This window comes from Gallus gallus, chromosome 2 (assembly GCF_016699485.2).
Source record: "Gallus gallus isolate bGalGal1 chromosome 2, bGalGal1.mat.broiler.GRCg7b, whole genome shotgun sequence".
NCBI classification, from domain to species: Eukaryota; Metazoa; Chordata; class Aves; order Galliformes; family Phasianidae; genus Gallus; species Gallus gallus.
This window is the reverse complement of record NC_052533.1, coordinates 14,386,204-14,406,791: the sequence shown is the minus strand read 5'-3', so window position 1 is coordinate 14,406,791 and position 20,588 is coordinate 14,386,204. Positions and strand designations below refer to the sequence as shown.

At 40.6% G+C, this 20,588-nt stretch overlaps 1 protein-coding gene across 6 annotated transcripts in view; it reads left to right on the top strand.

Moving 5' to 3' along the window:
- The window catches only part of ZEB1 (zinc finger E-box binding homeobox 1), a 105,993-nt gene that overhangs the window by 4,933 nt on the left and 80,472 nt on the right, over window positions 1-20,588 (top strand). Inside the window, exon 1 of one of the 6 annotated variants that reach the window (XM_040676245.2) lies at window positions 14,619-18,878. The exons of the other annotated variants lie outside the window; for them this stretch is intronic. The gene's annotated coding sequence lies outside the window, so the exon portion shown is untranslated. Of the gene's footprint in view, window positions 1-14,618; window positions 18,879-20,588 lie in introns of those variants that run through there. 6 annotated transcript variants of the gene reach the window in all.

The window sequence follows — 20,588 nt, the reverse complement described above, 5'->3', positions numbered from 1 at the left end:
TGTAGGGTTTAAAATGCCAGTGAGGGATGGCAAGGATTTCTGATGTGCATGGGACTGTATTACTGTGTTAAAGAGGTAAAGCCTGATTCTGCAAAGCTTGGGTTGTGCTTTTATAATTTTTTTCTTTTTTTAAGCAACTGCCCTCTAGGACAGGAAAACTTGCTAGAGCTATGCTATGTGGCCAAATGGCCCTAAAGGAGCTGTACTTCTAAACTAAGCCATTATTTACCAAAAACGTGGATTTGCTGTCTTTTAACTCATTAGCTGTTTATAGTCGCTTCAAAAAAAACCTAGCTAATTGATATTGCAAGTGGAGGAATGTGTGGCGTGCTTTGTTGACTGTAAAGCCAGTACTTAGCACTGCATGCTGCTACTGTGGGTGTCTGAGGGATTCTACCTGTGATGATTTTTAAGCTCTTGTTTTGTACATGTGTGAAATGTAAACCAAACTCTTGCTTTATGAAGGCTTTTGTACCAATTTGCCATGTACAATTCTAGATGAACGTTAGGTGCTTAATATCAAAAAGGACAGCCAAATTCCTGAAGCTCTGTTCCTACTTCTGTTTTTTTCAAAAGGATCTTCCCAGTTACGGCAGAGCAGCAGGATCTGGCTTGCAGCTATGGTCTCAGAAACATTGGTGCTTCATTCTGGCAGCTACAAGAGGGCTGTTGTTTTTGAGAACTGAAGTCTCAAGTGACTTACCCAAGGTCACACAGGAAGTCTATGGCAAGACTGCATCTCACTCCATTTTTAATCCTTGGGACTGCACTTGCATGTGGCTTGATCTAGAGCCTTAAAGAGAGACTTACTGCTTAGCAGTTACTATTACTTTCAGTTTAAGTATTTAAACTTTTTTATATCTATTGTCCTGAAATGCTTGTACTTTCAGTGATCAAGAGACATTGTGCGATACTCAATTCTCTACAGTCATTTTAAAGTATTATTAAGAGATATCGACATGGATTATGAAGCATCGCTAATGATGTGCCAGAGAATGAGAACTTGTATTTTGAATGTTTTGGCCGGTTTTTCTTTTTTGTATTCTTAATTTCAGTTCAGTGATATGCAGGTGGACAAATGTAAAACAAAACAGGAGGGAATTAACTTAAGACCCATGCTGTTAAAATCAGAATCCCTACTCTGATGTGTGGGTTGTTCAGAAGGCTGCTTTCTGGGAGGTTAACATCTGGGTTGACAACTTATCCAGATTCTGGTTTTGGGGCAGTGATGACTAACAGAGAGTCTCAGCATATGGCTGTTATTTCTAATGTTTTTAAATGTTTGCCAGGTTTAAAAAAAAAAAAAAAAAGCTTCCCCCCAAGGCACCTGAATGTCAGACTTCAAAAGCCTATTTGCTAGAGCAAACCCATGCCAAGTCTGAGTTTCCCACTGCTGCAGGTGGTTGCAGGGATTGCTGCCACCAAGCAGAGGAGCATGGAGAGAGGCTTGAGTAGGGCTTGCTTCCTGCCCAAGGAGCTTGTGGGAGAAGTGATTGGGTGGGCTGCAGTCTTACCAGCATGTGTTGTGGTCACAGGACACTGCCATAGATGGGTTTTGGTAGGGACTATTTTTGTGTAGGGAAATGCTGTGTGAAGGAACTCTCCACAGAGCAACAGGATATGGGTGTAAGTGGACAGGGCTGTGTGGGCAAGGCAAGGAACACATGTGGTAAGGAGGGAGGGTGGAGAAGGGAGGGGAGTAGTCTAATTTGTACTTTAAGGTCTCGTGCCTTGTGTCTGCCACCATGGTGGCCTTTCAGGGAGAGATGAATGTGGGTCTGGTTACTGGGGGGGTCACGGTGCAAAACAGCTTCGATGTCAGTTGACCAGATTATGCACTGAAACGCTGGAGTTGTTGGGAGATTCATGTTGGGGTTCTTATATGTTTGTTTTTATGCTTTCTGTTCCAGTGTTAGATTAGCAAGTGTGGTGTTCTTTTCCTTTTTTAAAGAAAAAATCTCTAAGCTGTTGCCTATGCTATAGTCAATTTCTCGTGCTAACTATCAAAGGCACAAATATTTTTTTATGGATCTTGGCTTGTTTTTCTGTCTGTCTGATGCCTTATTTTCAAGTTATTGGAAAGAGTAACAAGTTGATATTTAAACTATTCAGTTATAGCTTTTAATCTTTGCTTGCCTTCCTCTTATGAAGACAGAGTGGGCTTATTTTAAGCTCTCCTCTTGTGATGAGCCTCAGTGTGTTTACTTAATAATTTATTTAGCTCTTTTTTGTGTAGATCAGAAAAAGTCCTGTGTTGACAGTTCAGGAGAATGGAAAGCACACTCAAGGGTGAGACTTGTAAAATACTGACCGCAGTTAAACACAGCATGGCTTTGCAAATCTGTATCAGTATTCTTGAGAAAAATGCTGTCTTCGTCACTAATCACGTAAGTGCCTTTCAGGTAGTAAAAATAAAAGTACACAGTCTTCTCAGTAGCTTTGCCTGTACATCCGATTTCTTGTACAAATGTCTTGCATGACAGCTTCCTTTCACATCCTGTGAGGGTAGGTGGTAGAGCAGAAAGAAGAAACCTGTTAAGGTTGGATCTTTACATATGGAGCAGCTGGGCAGTGATTCAAATGTTTCAGTTGGTTGGTGCTAAACATGTTAACCAGGGTCCTTTAGGCTTGCAAGTTTGTCCCCTGAGGAAACCCTAACAGAATTTTTTCTGTGTATTTTGGTTTTTTTTGTTTTGTTTTCTTTTTAAAAAACTTTCTCTCTTATTGAGCTGGTTTATGATACCATTACTGGAATGTAATGTTATCTTTTAACTTTGTTTTTCACGAGCATTGGAAATTAACTAAAAATATGCCTTTTCATCCTTGGGAAGTCGATGCTATTTGAAAGCAGCCTGTTTCAGCTCGCTCTTTTTCAGCTGTCATTCCCAGCTGCCACAATTTCTTAATGTGAGGACTTTACTCCTGCTGTTGCAAAGCAGTGTGGTTAACAACTGCTGTCACCCAAAGGTTAAAACCTGAAAACTGGCATCCTTTGTTTTCATTACAAATGCTTGCTTTCTGTTTGGTAGTATCTCCCTTGTCCCTTCAGTGTCTCCATGTATCCTATTTTTGGAGAATTATGTAGAGCAGATGAACACATGTAATGATTAGTGCATTATTCTGGATCTGCTGATCATCTCAATCATGAAAGAATGAAAAAGAAATTCTGTTCTGTGCTGAGATCACACTCCATCCTATCCAGTTAGGATGTCCAGGTATGATTATCAGTCCTTGACCAGAAGTACTCATGAAACTACTTTAAGCACTAAGGAGCTCATGATTTTGTCATGAGAGAACGGTGTAAAGTGTATCAGAAGAAAAAGAAACAACTCTAACTGCCTCTGAAGTATGTATTTTGAATGTGTTTTGGATTTGATGCAGGTATCCTCTCTTCCTGTGTGCCTTTGTGGCTTTTTTTCCCCCTTCTTTCTTGAGTCCAGTATAGGAGCTAGGCTGGAGGAGCCAGCGTGAGCGCCAGAGGCAAATGCATTCTAACGCTGGCTCTGCGCCATGCTCCTGAGAGACATCCATGGGCAGTACTTGAAATAAAGGGGTTAGGAATCTGATGTGGTTGACGATTTTTGCCTATGAACCAGTCTGCCTGGCCTTATCAGGATCAAACACTACCTGGGCCAGTGATGCTAGATAGTACCTTCAGTTACTGCGATATGAAACATTTTCATTATTTCAGCCAACATTCATATTGTGACAGACAACTGACAGATACTGAGGGCAATTTTCTGTTTTGTAGAGACATCTGTCTGCAGAGCATCTGTGGGAGAAAGCAAAATGAAATTACAAAACATCACAAATGTGGCATGATTGGAAAAGGCCTGGGGAAATCTATTCCATCGGAAGAAGTGTGAGCTGAAGAACAGCAAATAATACCTTAATTACAGGGCTCAGGCTGCTTTTACCTAAACTGATGTCTTTGACCTAAAGATTGAGTTTTCTTGTTTGTTGTTTCTAACAACTCCCCTCACTGCCAATATGTAACGTTAAGAGGAGAAGTGTCTGAAAACATAAGGGAGATGAGTTGTCTTTTTTTTTTTTTCTACATGCACATGTATTTGAACAGGTTGTTTTCCTCAATGTTGTGAAGATTTTTGCCTTGTCCTTTCAGGCATACATTGAATTTTCCTTCTTCACACATCGTGCTCCATCTTATTATTTTGCTTAAGTTCCAGAATGATATATAGTGTCAGTCCAGTCAAGTTCGAGACTGGAAAAGGAGATAGGGTTCAGAATCTACAACGAGTTTAGTCTTCCCTCCTATTCTGCATGTTTTGCTTTGTTATTTGGTAAATACTAGAAACTATTGGGAATGCAAGTTGTGTACTAGTGGGTTTGTTCTTGGCGTATTGTTTTCAGGAAGGACCTAGGTACAGTTAGCTCCTCAAGGGGCATGAGGTGGTGAGCAAGGACTTTGAAGCAGGTTTGGCGTAATGACTGGCTTCCTTCCCTGCTGCTGTCCCTTCCCCTTCCTTGCAAAGCATTTTCATTTGAAAGCTAAGGTGTGGTCATCAGGCATATCTGTTCCCCACTTCCAGTAATTTTTAGCTCACTGCAGAACTAGGCCATAATTACATATGCAAATGCAGTATTTTTTTTTATTCTTACCTTGTACATGTGGGAGAGAAAGATAAGATTGCGGAGTACCACCAGGGATGAAGGTGCTGCAGAAGTGAGGAAGTTCCCTTCCCCGGGGCTTGCCCTGTGTGGGGGTTCAGAGCTTTTTTTTACTCAAAGGCAACAAGAAAACTTTGTTCCTGCCAGTTTTATCCTTTAGATAGGAGCACTTTGGGTCACTTGTATTAACAACATTTTGATACATTCTAGCTGTTCTGAGTGCTGAGAGTGAATTTGTTTGCAGTAGGAATTTCTTTTTACTTTCATATGTACATTATATCCAATACCTTAATCTGTTAGTCTGGTTTGAATGCTCCCTGTAGTAACACAAGGTAAATTCAGCAGTGATACCACAAAGCACAGAGACTAGGCTGTGGAAAAGACTGTTCTGACGATTTATGCTTTTTGTGATAGGTCTTATCTTGTTCTTCTTGCAGCTTTTCAAGTTGACTGACATACTGTATTACTAAAACTCTAAATATATTTCTAACTAATACTAGAGCTAAGCTGGAATTGGTTAATGTACTGCAGTCAACATTCTGGGAGCCCCAGAGTGGAAAAAGTTAAATAGAAACAAGAAGCAACATGATTTGGTAGTTGTAGCATGGGAAAGGAGGGTTGTTCCCCTGACAAAATGCAGTGTTACATGCCATAGTTCTCCACATTTCACCATGTGTGATAAAGCACACCTTCAGACATCAGTCTGCGTAGCTGAGAAGGATGAACCAGTTTGATACCCGAATGTATAACCAACTAAGGCTAGTGGCAGACTTTTCTGTGAGGTAAGCTAGTTCACACAAGCATGAGAACTTTAGCTTTCAAATTGTAAAGCATGTGAGTAAACCTAGTTGAACAAACCTCTGTTGCATGTCGAGATCTTTATGATCCTGACAGACCTTACAAGATGCAAACTGTCATCTGTAAATCTCACGCTCCAGAAATATTCCAGTATTCCTTTTACCAATGCTACCTTTGATTCTGCTGGGATGGATCCCTTCAGAAAGGAGAAGAGAGTTGGCCACTTGAGAATTCTATCAGTTATGAGTGTTTTCTTCATTTTGGTATGATGAAATTGCAAGTCTTCCCCATTTAACTTATTCCAACTTCAAAAGGAAAAAAAAAAAAAAGCTACTTGGTATGAGGCAACAAAGGTAGTGAATTTATGTGCTTGTGCCTATAAAAAATAGTTTGGGTATAGGGAGATTTACCATTATTTTAAATAAGTTGAATTATTCTTCAAGCAGGTAAGAAAACAGAAGTGATGAAATTGAAGACTTGTCCAATGTCTTATTCTAGTCATTTACTATTGCTCATGTATAGCACTTCTTTAATCTTCTATAATTATAATCAGTATTCATAAGTGTGCTGAAGTTGCTGTAAAGCAAATCCTTGGAATAAAGGTATTTGTGGCTTTTCAAGTTAAGATGCACTTCCAAGTTTGTGCCTTGATGCATCTTAAGAGGCATTCTACTTCAACTTTTTCTTTTGTCTCCCCAGCCCATCTATCTTTAAAGAACTCACATGTCTTCATTCAACCACAGGAGCAGTCCAATGTCTGTCTTGTTGTCCTGGAGTCTGCCGTCGAAGTATTTTGCAGCTGAAGCGTGTGTGCGCGTGCGCAGCCATGTGTGCTGTTTTCCTGCCCTTCCTTTTGTCTGTCAAGCTCCTGGCTGATAGTAGATTAGCCATCTGAATGTGGGTAGCAAAGAGTAATAGGCTGCACAGAATGCCTGGGGCTTCTTGCGTACGATAAAATGAGTCCATTAGAAAGCAAAAACTGACAAGGCTGCCGTGGAGGATATCTGTACTGTGGAGATGGAGAGAATAGCCTTTGGTTTATGATCACGTTAACGGGTGTAAAATAAACTTAATTTTTTCAGCTGTCAAAAGTATTCCTAGGTGCTTTACAGACTGGTGCTAAAGATCCTTCCAGCAGGAAAATACTGATGAGCAAGTGGATGATGTACTGCTTGGTATGTACACGTGGGGGAAGGCTGGCTGTAGCAGCGTGACAGTTCAGTTTCATTTTCACTGTGCAGGTGTCTTCCTTCTCCTTTCTTGTTAATCTTTGTTTCTAGTGTTTTGATTAGTTACAGATTATCTAATCTACCCTGCAGAAGTGTGCTAAGTTTAAGTCTTCTGGAAGATGTGCTAATACAGATTTGAAGGAAACTGGGCTGACTGAGACGGAGGGAATCCAGATGTTGCAGGAGGATGTAAACAATAAAACTGTAGTGAGCTGAAGAGAGCAGAGGTACAAGCCTGTGTGCAGGAGCACAGTAGCATGAAAAATAGCTCAGAATCCTATCAGGGTTTTGACAGCTACACTTACCTGCTCTGAGAATCTGCTGTTAAAGTAAATGATGTATTTTCTACGGTTTCCTGTATGCATAAGCTGTAGTGGCTGCTGTTGCCCTCCTAACTTCCAATTACAGTTTTCCAGAAGACTTTCTGGATGCTGTGGCATGTGAGCTCTCAGAGGTGCTCTACATTTATTTATCTATATATATATATATATATGTGTGTGTGTGTGTGTGTATGTGTGTATATATATATATATATATATATATGTGTACTTCTTTCATCTTTTTTTTTTCCCTTGAGCAATTAAGGAAGATTGTGTTTTGAATAAAAAGACAACTTCTGGTGAATGTGAACTGCCAAACTAACTGGCAAACCAACACAGAAATAATTCAGCATATAGAACATAGAATAATTGTTAAAGCAGGAAAAGCTTGTCTTTAAATTCTAAACCTTTTAAGACATCTCTGACATTTTTTTTTTTTCTTCAATCTGTCTTGCTTATTGGTGTCTTTTCAGTATGTCACTGTGGGTGCAACCTGGAAATAAATACTTGCAGCAACAAAATGTACCAATTATAACTTGTGTTCCCATTTAATACTAGTTGAATAACCTTTGTGTTGCTTTCTGTGTTCTGCCAGCTTCTGCCCAGTCTCCCTGTGACTGTTCTGGATGTATATTCTGTGGACTGCCTCCTTTGGAAATACTTCACAAACTGAGGGTGAATTTAAGAGTGATTATTCCACATCAGCATTAGTTTGCAGAAAATACATTTTTATTTCACAATTCAAATTCATTTCTATGATATTTTGAGCTTTTTATAGCACTATGTGCTCTAACTGCTTACGAAGGAAGCTGGTGTTGAAACAAAAGCTTAGTTATCTATCTCTAACATTGGATAGTCTGTAGATGGAGACAACTACAATAAATTCCTGGCCAGCTTATTCAGAGAAGGTCTGCAGGGGTTCTCCTCTGCATGTCCCTGTGACTGCTGTGACAGGCGGCGTGAAGTGAAGTTCTTGCAGTCCCCCATGGACAGGGAAGTGGTTGCTGGTGGGTGATGCTGGCTTTTCAGTTAAAATGCAAGAATGGTATCTGTTACAGGGGACTGAGATAACTATGTATCTTGCAAATCCTCCAGCATCTGTGATTTAGTTGGCGTTACTGAAAGCGGTGTTGTGCATAAATGCAACTTCCCTAATGCGTTAATGAATATGAATGGAAACTCTAGAACTGTTTTTGTCTTTCAAAATCACATGTCCGACTGAGAAAGGTATTGCTGCCTTGGGCTGACCTGGCCTGACACAGCTGTGACATTGAGCTGTGCCAGCTTTTCAGGGCAGATTTGGGAAAGTTACAGAATATTGGAGACAACAGTAAAGCAGTTGAAAGCTCAACTTAGTCATGTGGAGAAGTAGGAAATATGGTTCTTGTTGTCCACAAGGTATTTAGGTTATAGAAAAAGAAGTTATTCCTTTGGCAGATAGTTTAAACCCAGTTCCCTAGTCTTTAGGCTGCAACAGTGGAGTAGCTGGTTTAAGTACTGTCTATGAAAACTGATATGTATGAAAGGGTCTGTTTTAATAAACCTCTTCATTCTAAATTATTCAAAGCATTCCAAAAGTTTTGTGATGGGCTTTACATTGGGGGGGGAGAAAACAGTCATCTTGTTCCTTAACGTCGTGCCCTTAATGTGCAGTAAGTGATATGGTGTGTCAGACTGTCTGGCCAAGCTGTGGATTACTGCCAAATGTCCCTTTCAGACATTCTCTGCAGCAAGGAATGTTTGAGAGACTTAGCTGGGCTGTACCTGCTAGTTGGGCAATAAGCACTTGCACAACTACATCTGCACTAATCAAGTATTTAAAAAAGCACTGCTGGAATAAAGTCCTAGCACACACCACATATTTCTTCATGTCAGTTTTGTTCTGAGTGTTTTATTTCTTTCTTTTTTTTTCCTGTTAAAAGCTTTCTTACTATTACAGACTTTCATACCTTGCTATTTTGCATTGCACTTCTGTATGCGAAATCCCAGTGGCCAACCCTTGCCTTTCCTACTAACACATGTACTGCTGTTAACACATAGAAACTCGGGTTTTATGATTACGTGCTGTTGGTCCCTAGTTAAGGTTTTGAGGCAAATGTCCTGGTTGAACTGTTGTATGTATTCTTTGTAGGTAGCAGGCTGTACTGGCAGGTGTCATTTGTAGTTGAATGTGGTCTATGACTGATGTAGGTCAATTTTTCTTAGGTTCTAGGTGTTCTGTACCCCTCTGATAAGAGCTGCTTAGGTTGCTCCAAAAATAATGCCTCTTATTTATTTCCATGGGAATGACAACAGGCACAAAGAGCAAACTAACACTGTTTGACAGAGCAAGTTCTTAGCTACAGAATGCTATCTTACAACATAGTCACCACCATTAGTTGTGCTTTTTTTTTTTTTTTTTTTTGCCAGCAGTGGGGGGAGAAGAAGAGACTGTATGCAGTGATTGTATTTAAGAACAAATAAAATAAACAAAGTGCACCCGTGGAGGTTGCTGCTGCTGAAACATATCACCCAATGCCTTACAGTGCTCACATCCACTGGTTGGTCTCCACCAGTGTTCTGTGAGCCTTGATGAATGCCAACGAGTGTCATTTTCTCCTCATGAAGGAATTCAGTTTCACACTTCTGCTTCATATGCACTTCCATGTCTGATATCATTTTGTCAGACTGTCCCTCTGCTGGCATCTGTCACACAGTAACAACATGGGATGGAATATTGGTGGGAAGGCCCAACCTCTACTGGCATAGCACCAGCATCTGCCTCTCATGTCATGAGCCAATATAATACAATTGGAGGTGTTACTTTTGGAGCAACCCTTGTAAAATAGTGATTTTAATCTTATTTGCTATATAGTAATGAGATCTTGGGAGCTAGTTCTTACAGAGAAGGTAAATACATATTTTCTAGTAGGCTTGTACTTTCTTGAGCTCCACTGTGCAGGGAATAACTAAAATCCCAGCCTACTTATTGTCACTTCCAATGTCAGTATTCAGATGCGATACTTAAAATTTTCTTGTAGTCCAATTACTCAAGTCTTTATGCCTGTAAAATAGATGCGTTAATGTTTTGTCTTTGGTGCCTCTACAATACAACCACTTTGTGTGGTTACTGTTTACTGGATTTTTACGGAAGAGTGAGAAACATTACTGGTGTCTCTGTGGGTTTAGAACAGGAATGTTGTAAATACAGAGGAAAAGCTGTCACTAATATTGGGTGGAGTGCAGTGACACTTCTTGGATGGATCATCTGCTTCTGAACACTGGTCCACAGGTCCCAGATTTGAATAAGATATGAGATACTCTTCTGCCTTTTCATTCAATGTTCTTCCCAGCCATTTTTGGCTCTCAAACATCTATTCCAAGTTGAATTTTTGGAGAATCAGACCCCTTTTGGCTTCAGTGAAGCTAGATGTTGGAACGTGAGCATGCAGCCTTTCTCAGCACTGTGAGGCTTGTGCGACACCCAAGGACATAGCTTGTGGCCTTACTGAAACCTGAAATGCCCACTTTTAGACTCACAGATTGAGAATGGATCTGTATCTCTTTTATTCCTGAAAGGTTGTCTGCTTTGGTTGAGATACTGATTTGTTGGTGGTGGTTTTTTGGTTGTTTTTGTCATCTGACTGATATTCCTTGTTTCTACTTCTGTATGTTGTAGGGCCTGTGTGAGTCCCAGTGACTCCAATTTGGTGGGATCTCTTTTCTGTGTGTAGAAAGAAGATCTTCTTGAATGTGATCCAGAAAACATGAGGCTTTCACATTTTTATCCTATAGCAGTGGTTCTTATGAGAAGCTAAAGAGTCCTAGGTGTGGTTGTGAACTCTCATGCTGTTTTATCCAGGTGACCAAGAACTCGAAGAAATTAATTATCTAGTGCTCTCTATCCATCAGCCACAAGTTCTGGTAACTTAAGTCATATTCTATGCTGTTTTGCCAGGAAGATGCTTCCTGTTAATGAGGCCATCCCGGGGTTTGCCAGGAGACAGTCTGCTCTTAAGCCGAGGTGGCTGCTGCCAGATAGAGTCAGAAATGTGAGCCTCCAGGCTTGGGTCACTTTCTGAGCATTTGTTTGTGTCATTTTTAGGCAGTAGAGGAAATCCAAATCCACATCACCTACAGTTGCTGCCCTAAAAGCGTGTAGTTTGTGTTCTTGCATCTGTGTCATGGAGGTCTGTCAGAGATCTAAAGGCATCTCTACTGGTTGTTCTAGCAGCTTATTATGGATTTCCTTAATGTCTGTGAGAACAAAATACTTATCAGTTGCAGCTATGCAAAAAAGTCCATGAATTATGGAAATGTGAAGGGAATTTGACTGTGTATAGACTAACTTATCCTTAAAATCTTTTCATGCTGGACTGGAAGAAAGCTTTAAGATGCATGGAGCTACAGTACATTTTGATCCCCTTTCTTTGCTTCTCTCCCAAGGCTATTTCAGGAAAGAAAAGGGGGAGGGGAGGGGGCAAAACACAACAGAAAACAAGGGAACAAAGCTTTTGAGCTTATATAAGGCTTATGATCTCCCTTCTGTAATAATAGGTGGTTTGGATTTCTCAAAACAATTCATGTAGTCTACAAGACTTACCTGAATTCTGCAATGTACTTGAGTACTTGGTACGTGGTAGCCAGGAGCCCTTTATTTAACTTGCTAGGACTGAAATGTAATCTACAGCAGACGAGTCTGTACTGCAGCAAAACAAGGAGTGTCAGACTGTTTCAGGAGACACTTGTCATCTCCAAAAATTTTTTAGATTCATTCATTGCTTACCCTTAGACTTCTACTTGTAAGGGTGTTCTGGAAAACCACACAGACAAAGCATCTTGATATTCCTGCCTCGGATGCTGTTTGTGATGTCTAATCAATACTTGTGATGCTATTTTGCATTAAATCTTACTCCTCTGTACCTCCCTGATTCGTAAACCATCTTGCAGCCATCATACTCTCTTACAGGACTCAGAATGTTTTAAAACTAGTCAGCCACTACACCAACATGATGAATCTGTTCACTTGCACAGCATGATAGAATAGGAGGGATTTTCATAATGTCCTGAACTTGATCTGGCAGTCATTAGAAAAGCCATGTGCTTTGTTCTCACCGGGGGACGGAAGGGATTTGGAGAGATATGAGGCCTGTCTTGCCTTATGATGTCTGTGTTGTCATCCTAGTAGCATCACGTAAGGAAGGACCAGGCTTTGTTAGTCTCCTGTTTCAGGCTTTTTAGAAGTGTGTCCTTACTTTTAATGTTTTTCTCCATTTCTGCAGCAGGTGTGACACTCATGGAAAGCTTGTTACATGCAGGTTTCCATTTAGGCACCAGGGCCCTGGAACAAAATAATCCATTTTAAGATTACATAAGTTTTCTATTTAAATTGGTTTCCTGTTCATGGGGAAAGGGTGTAGATCAAGTCCTATTGGATGTCTGGGTGTTCATGAGGATCTGTTTCCTTAGTAAAAAGAAAAAGCAAGCTTTGTGCTTCCTTGAGTTTGTTTCTTCTCATTTGACAAAAAGAGGAAGGTTATGTCTTCTGCCCAAAGGTTATTGAAATTGATGCTTGAGTGTATGAGCTAAAGGAGTGTAATGCAACATTCATCTCAGCTAATGGAGCACATCCTGCTAAACACGTGCTGTCCTTGAGAAGCAGCTGGCTGTGGGTTCTGTGTGAGGTGCTACCAAATCTTATGCCTTTGGAAACCCCAATATTCAGAGCCTTCCTTTTGGCCGATGCACTTAATGCCTCAGCATGGGGCTAAGGGTAGTGGTAGGAGACATTGCCCTTCAACATCTGGCATCATTCAAATCTAGGGAAATTTGGGTTTCTAACAAAGTCAGAAACCTGTCTGTTTGCTAGCTATGGAAACCACCTTCTGTAATAGGGAGGTTTGAGATTATCTCAGGTGAGGAAGTCTCATGATGCTGTGTGTTGCCGTGGGCAGACTGTTATATGTAATGCGTAAAGGCATATATTTTGTTTAAAGAAAGCACTGCCTCAGAAACTGCTTCTTAGGTAGCAGAACTCTTCATCTGTAGTACAAATCATCTGTTTGCTCTGCTGTGACTTATTTTGGAGCTTTCTCAATCAGCAGCTCAGAGCCTAGAGCATGCTTCACAAAAGCTTGGAAAGAATATATTTGTTTCCCTGCACTGTTGTTTCTCAGCAGGTTTTCAGTGGCTACTGCCCCATTCCTGCTGGCCCTCAGGCTGACCGGATTGCCACTGCTGAAAATTACTTTCTAACTTCTATCTGTAAACGTTCCTAACAAATGCTCAAAGACTCTGATATTTGATAAACTGGGAAAATCGATGAAAAGTTATTAAATAGAACTTCTTGTGCTCTCTGGTTAAGTAATTTAAATGTGACTTTTTAAAATGCTTGAATCAACTGATCAACTTCTGGTTAGCCTGAAAAACCAACAGCACAATGGCAAAAAAACCACAGCTTTTTGTAAAGGAGGAGACCGTGTAAGTGCTTTGTTCAGACCCTCTTTCTAATAATAATAATTCAATATTCTGCAGATAATTACCTGATTTGACAACAGGAGTCTGGCTAAAATGCAAACTGCTCGTCTCTTCTGGAGAATATCGTGAGACGAATTAGTGCCTGTTGTGAGGCTTAAATGTTTGTTAAGAAATCATACTGTCTGTAAACTAAGCTTTGCTAAACATGCTATGAAATACTCTTGGCTGGCACAAACTATATGTCAGTGTCTGTTGCAGCGGGGGTTTAAACTAGTTCATTTTAAACCTTAGCGAGCAGCAGCTGAAATACTGCTAAATGACCTTTGACACAGGGACCCATGAAGGCCCCAAGTATGATTTCACTTTCCCCACGTTCTTTGTGAATCTGAATGCTTGTCAAATCAGATGTGTGTTTAGACCTTTTCACTGAATGTGCTTGGAGGGGAAGAACAAAGCCTGGGGTCAACTTGGCGTAATCCCTGCGTTTATCTTTATTCTATTATAGTGGCTTGTGGGGGATGGAGTAACTATTTTCTCTGAGGTGAAAGTGCAAGTAGAGTGTAGGTAGGCTATCCATCTTTTCTTCCAGACTTTCCCAACAGCCTGGCTGGTCTCCTATGATTTACTCGCGTTAATGTATGGCTGATTGGGCAGGCTGCTGGTTGATCCATGTGATCCACTGTTCTGAGCACAGCTATTCTGTGGCTGCTGCACCTATTGGCTGATGTAAACAAACACGTACAGCTCCTCTTGGATAACACGTGCAGACACGGATCTATATTGCATAGCGCTTTGTTCTCCTCAGTGGAGATGGGGAGGGGAGATAACATGGATTTTTATACTGCAACTACTTCTGCTTCAACGCAAATGATCTTTGTATTTTAAGAGATGATCAGTTTAATATAGCTTACTGAGGTACGGTACATACATATTTTTGCCTCTTGCAAGTTGTTAGTCATACTCAAGAGAGAAGTGACTAAGTCTTGTATCACACTTTCAGAGTGGGAAAGCCTTTGTCTCGAAGGGAAGAATTGTAGAGTTCTACAAAACTGTTGTTACGGACTTTTTTGCAGTATTTTTAGATTTTTACTCCTGTGGTAGATTCTCTTCACAAAAAAAGGCTTGTTTCTGCATGGAGCTGCTGTAATCGGAATCAGTAAACGGGCTATTGTGCCGTGAAGTACGAGTGGGTGGGGGAGCCAGATGACAAAAGGCCCAGTTACCTTTACAGTTTGTCTGCTGTACCTCATGCACTTTGTTTCAGAAGAAAAGCACCATTGAGAGACTCATATAAGGAGGCAGTCTTTCACACAGGGCTTGTGGGAAATTTCTCTCCAACTTGTGGGTTTTCAGCTTGTCTAGATTTACCTTGCACATTCAGAGACAGCCCGGAACGGCATAGCATTTCTGCACGGGGGAAGAAAAAGCACAAACCACACCTGTGGGGGTGAGCTTTATCTAATCTGACACTTAACCAGTATTTTCCAATTTACACGTGTGCTTCCTCGGGGCTTTTCTATTTACTTTTAAAAAAATTGATTTCTAATTGAAGCTGTTCATTGTTTCTTAAAAAATTCCAAGCTAGGAGGTATCTTGGCCTTTTTTAATTTTAGAGCTTAAAAACAACGTTAAGCAACAAGATTTGGTTTTTTTTCTTAATTCAGTTTAGTAAGACTGATTTTGGAAACATTAGTGTGCTTCTTATTTTTAAACTAGACCTGGAAACTTTCTTCTGTGCTAAATCTTCAGTCACCTTCAGCTTCTTCCATGCATCTCACCGTTTACTTTTCTTTGTCTCAGTGGATAAGCGCTTAAAAAGTCCTTTGCTATGCTTGAAAACAAATCTGCTTTGCTTTGCTCAGCACCCTGTTTTTGGATTTGAAGCCCCTTTTCTGCAGGCTGGCAGATGAGCTGCTTTGTTTTGGGTGGAGCGGAGGGCTGAGGCCACCTCTGGGTGAGCAGGCCTGGGCCTGGCTGTGGTGTCAGCGCCTAGCATGGCAGCGACTGAACAGAGCCCTCGGCCCTGCAGCTGGCAGCCCGGCTATGAGCTGTGATTAACAGGCTCCAGCTCAGCTCAGTGCTTCTAAAATGAAACAGCTGAGGACTGGGGCCATGGCCACCTAAGCTGTGTGCGCTGCGAAGGAGGAAGCTGCTGGCAGGAGGGCAGAACAGGTCTTTGGGTTGGGAGGTAGCCTGACAGGGTTTCAGTAGTAGCTTTCTTTGCCTGTTAGCTTTGTCCTTTGAAACTGTGCGTGTGTGTTGGAGAAATTTCCAGCCTCCAGCCTGCTTGGGGCTGCTAATAACTACTTCAGGAAAGCAATTCCACGGAACTTGCTGTAATGAACAAGTTTGGCTGCTCTAAGGAATAAGCTTAGTCTCTTTGTTAAACACTGTCAAGATGATTTTGCTCAGTATCTCAGGCTGAGCAGTGTGGTTTGTTGTAGTGTTTTCTCCTGCTTGTTCACCCTCCCACTTCACGTCCCAACCTGCCATTCTCTGCTCCTTTGGATCTTGCATTTTCGTTTGTGACTGTCACAAACCTGTTTGCGGATGTATACTCAGTGTAGTGTTTTCCTTGCAGGCTTAGTTTAGCTGTATCATGTTGATGACTGAAACAACTTAAAATTCCCTTGCTCTTGTGAGCTGTATTTAGACTGCATACAAATATTATATGCCTCTTTTTTTCACTGCTTCACATCATAGCAAAACTCTGGAAAAATTCCATCATATGTGAGTGAAACTGGTACATAATTTGAGCTCTCTTGATATTTGTTTCTAAATACCAGACAGACCTATGGTTGTATTGGTCAAAACTAAAAAATAGCAGTCAAGTGTCCTTTATTGCAATATCAAGTTTTCCAATTGGTAATTAAGCTTTTTTTTAAAAAAAAAAAAAAAAAAAAAATACCACTTTCACTCTTACCACTAGCTTTTTTCCTTTTCTTTCTGTCTTCCTCCTCTTCTGTCAGGCTATGAAAGTACATCTTGTGTAAGAGTTGTTGTGGTTGGTTTTTTCCTCTTTTTTTTTTCCTTCTGTTAGCTTTCTCAAGGCTACTTCAGTCTTGATGTTAAAGAAGGTTTCTCAGTAACTCATGTCCCGTTGGCTTGTCCTGTTTGCTGCCAAATGTGGTGTATTCTCTTATTTTCTAACTTTAGGGCTGTGAAGGCAGAATTTGAGGAAGCAGCTCTGCCAGCTGTAAGATGAAGCTGTTGAACTGGATGGGTAATGTTGAAGGAAACAAAGCTGCAGTTGCATATCTAGTGCTAAGCAGTGTGTTATTAGTTGCTCTTTGGGCCTTCTGAAGACTGTTAAAGTAACTGTTCTTCTGCCAGCTTCAAGGTGGGGTGTGCAGTGGAGAGATGAAGCTGTGGAAGAAACTTGTTGCAGAGCAGGGAACAATCAATTATCCTTACTAAGCAGTGTTTCCTTTAAGTGATATGAATGTGAAGGGAGTAACAGGTCTCATTTTCATACAATGCTAAAACCCAATCATAGAAACAGCCAGACAGTCTAGCTGTGTGCTGTTGATGTAATTTAACAGTCAATCACAAATACAGTTTAAATAGGCAGCTAAATACTTTAACACTACTAACAGTTGACCATTCATGAATGTATACTTAACATATCTGATCTTATATTCCATTTACTGTCTTTAAAAAAAAAAAAAAAAGCCTGGGTGAATAAATGAACTCTAATGTACCTTAAAGGCTGTCTGATTCAGAGTAATTTAAACCATAAAGTCATGAGCAGAAATGTGTTCAAAACAGAAGTTCCTTGCAGAATAGGCGACCAGTAGCCTGACATGGAGTCCACCCCTGCATCTTGCCTCATCTGAGTCTTTGTTCTGCTTTTGAAAGCCTGTCTTCCTGGACCTGAAGTCTACAGGTTTGAAGCTTTCATAAGTCTGTATTTGTAGTGCTCTGCACTACTAATTGTGGGGCAGTTTTGAAGGCTTGTCTTTTTTCTTTTTTTTCTTTTTTTTGGGGGGAGGAGGGTGGTGTAATATAATGCAAGTAGTTAAAAGGGGATGAAAGACAATCTAAATAATCATGAATTTATGTGCTTAGGTAAACTAACAAAGGTTGCTACTGGGAATGACTTGACAAAGTGTTAAATGAAGGAAATGTAATTCTATTAAGCAAAGGCTTAAGGAAAGTAATATGCCTGGTGGCCTTGATGAAATCATAGTAGAACTGTGGAAACAACTTCTGTGAGACTTGAGCAAGACAGAATAATGCAGAATCAGTGTCATGTGCTTTAACATGTCTTACAGCAGTACTTCATTCAAACCCATTGTGTAACGGCTTCTTGAATTTGTACTTTCACATCTTCATTTTAATTATTGTTTAAAAATAATCCTTAGTCAGGTTGGCAGGCAACCCAATGTAGAAAGAACTGATCAACTGTTAGGAGAGGTGTGCTGGTTACACTGGAAGATCCTGAGCACTAAGAAAGCTGAGTGCAGATGGGCACTGGATAGACCAACTATTGACCTATCAAGCATCAGTAATGTAGGCTGTGGTTTTTGGTCTGGCCTTTCCTGAGGTTGAGTGATATTGTATGACTGATGTAGAAACATATTAGGCTGCATAATGATTGAACATATGGGCCCAGCATTATTTTGTAGACAAACAATTTATGCAGCCCTTGGTTCTGTAAATGAGTAGGTCTGCAGAAGGTACAGGATGTGGAGATTATCCCCTGTGCTTATTTCATCTGACGGTTGGGACAGATTAAGGTCTGTGTACAACAGTTCAGGGATGTGGTGCCTTGTTTGGAGGCTGTCACGTTGTGTCTGAGCATGTCCTAACACAAGTTTGCCTGGGTTCAGTTGTATAGGATATTTTTTTGTTCAAAAAATTTTTCATCCAACCTTTCCTTAGCTTTAGTTTATAAGTCCAGGCTCGTGTACGTACATACAGCAGCAGTGAACAATGGAGCACCATTCTAATGCAATTCCTTATCAGCCCTTCCCTGCTCACAGAGCTCATGAATGAGGGATGTTCTTCCTGACCAGTTGTGTGCTGGAAATCGTTCAGATGTGTTGCTATTTTTAAAGACAGCCTTTGTAGGGCAGAGTCCCTCCCTCCTTAAGTATATCTAGAAACCATTTGCTTTTCATGCAAACTGAAACTTGTACGGAACGTAGCTGAGGAATTCAACCAGTGTGCTGTGAGTGGGCTTTCTTACGCTGCCTTATTTCGTCCTGAGAGTCCATGTTTGGAAAAGGGATTTTGAAGGGCTGTTCTCCCAGCAGTTGCTTACAGCATGTGTGTGTGCAGCCTATCAGCGTGTCTTGTACCTTGGCTGTATAAACTGTAGGGCTGGCTCACAGACTAAAGCATCTAAATTTAGATGCCAGGGTGTGAGCTCATTGCCCGCACTCCCATTATAGTCTGCGGAGACCTCATCAGTGGACCTGAAGAGCTGCTCAGCTGACTGAATGTAGGTATCTACTTTAGTGTGAGCACAGTCGTTCTTTAGTTACCCTTGGTTATAGGAGGAACTTAGGCAGCTGGGTGATTCATAACTTCCTAAATCAAGGTTTTGTTAAGTGTGAACTGCATGACAGCCTGTGCTGCCAGTTGGTCACAACTAGCTTTTAACTTGATGTGTTAATTTCTACTGAAGTTAACGTTTGTTTGCTTCCACAAATAGCATTTTCTTGCTGAACTGATTAGTGCAACTGAAACTGGTGTGTGGTGCTGCAGCAAGGGGGGAAGTTTGGTAACAGGAAAAGCTGCTTGGAAGCATGAAATGTAACTGTGAAGATCTGGGATAACTTCTTAAACAGCAGAGAGTTCTTCAGTGCAGCGGCCTCAAGTTCAGTGTGGTGGGAGTAATTGCTGGTTATGTCAGATCAAGGAAGGGTCAGCTGCATCACTGAGAGACTTAGACTAAATGTCTTTTCTTACTCCCTTCGTAATTATATGGTTGCTTTTTTAATGGTTTCTTTAGAGCCAAAAAGCATATTCCTTGATGATGGATATGCAGATGTCTTGAATTTTGCTACATTCTCAATATTGAGGGTGCTTGCTAACCATGGGATACGTTCTATACTTAATTAGTGAAGTAACTGAAGAGAGGACAAAAACCTGAAGGGTGATGCTAAAACAAATTGATGTCTTCAGTTAAGCCTTGCACACTGTGCAGAGCTCCCATAGAAATTCCTCCATCTTAACGCTTTACAGTGTGAACGTTTTTACAGCCTTTGTAACTTTATTTATGGAGATGAAGAGACTTAGGTTAGGACAGGACTAGTTTGTACCACTGCAATAAATTAGTGGATCAGTGAAATACCCAATAGGTGTCCTGTAGGAATCCAGTCTGTAACTATCGGTTGTAAAATTTCAGATTCTGAGGTCAAGTGATTGGATTGTTTGAAGCATCCCTACAGGTGCAGAGTTCGTGGGAGTACAAAAAGGTGGCTGTAACTCTCTTACGTCTCCAACTTCACGTGTTGTTTTTCTTCCGTGTTATGTTCAGCAGGTGCTTGCCATGCGGAGTGACACGTGTTTTTGTGCTTCTCCTGACTGCCTCAGAGAAGTTGCTCTCTATTTTCAAACAGCAGTTTGTATGTTTGTTTTGTGGCTTCTGTTTGAGAATTCCCAAATGGTCTAAGAGTCAAAGGAGCTAAATCTTTCTGTATTAGAAGACTGGCATTCACTTTGAATTACAGCTGAAAAGAGATGTGGCTTAATTTCATGGACTGAACATTATATTCATCTACTTCTGTAGAAATCAAATTTATTGTATGAGAAGATCTGTTAGTCACCACGCTTCAGTATTCTGAAAATGTGATATTGGAGTGGAAAAGTCATATGTGGTGTTCTCTTCAGATCTTGCTTATGTCAGAGTAAATTTTAAGCTTTAAGGAAATGCTTTTACATTTTCTTTGCTGTTTGCTGTCCTAATATACTTAAGTTCGTTTGAAGTATAAATGCAGATATGTAATAGCTGGAGTCACAAAATGTGATTCAGAAGAAGCTAGTGGCCTGAAAATAATTTGTCCAGCATGTAGCACTGAATAAGTGAGAGCTCTGTATTTACTTGGGCTTATCTTATTCACGTTTTTGGGACTTTGGTCTTGAACTTTCAGCTAGAGTGTAACTGCAGGGAACAGCTAGAGTGTAACTACTCTGAAATTTCTTCAGA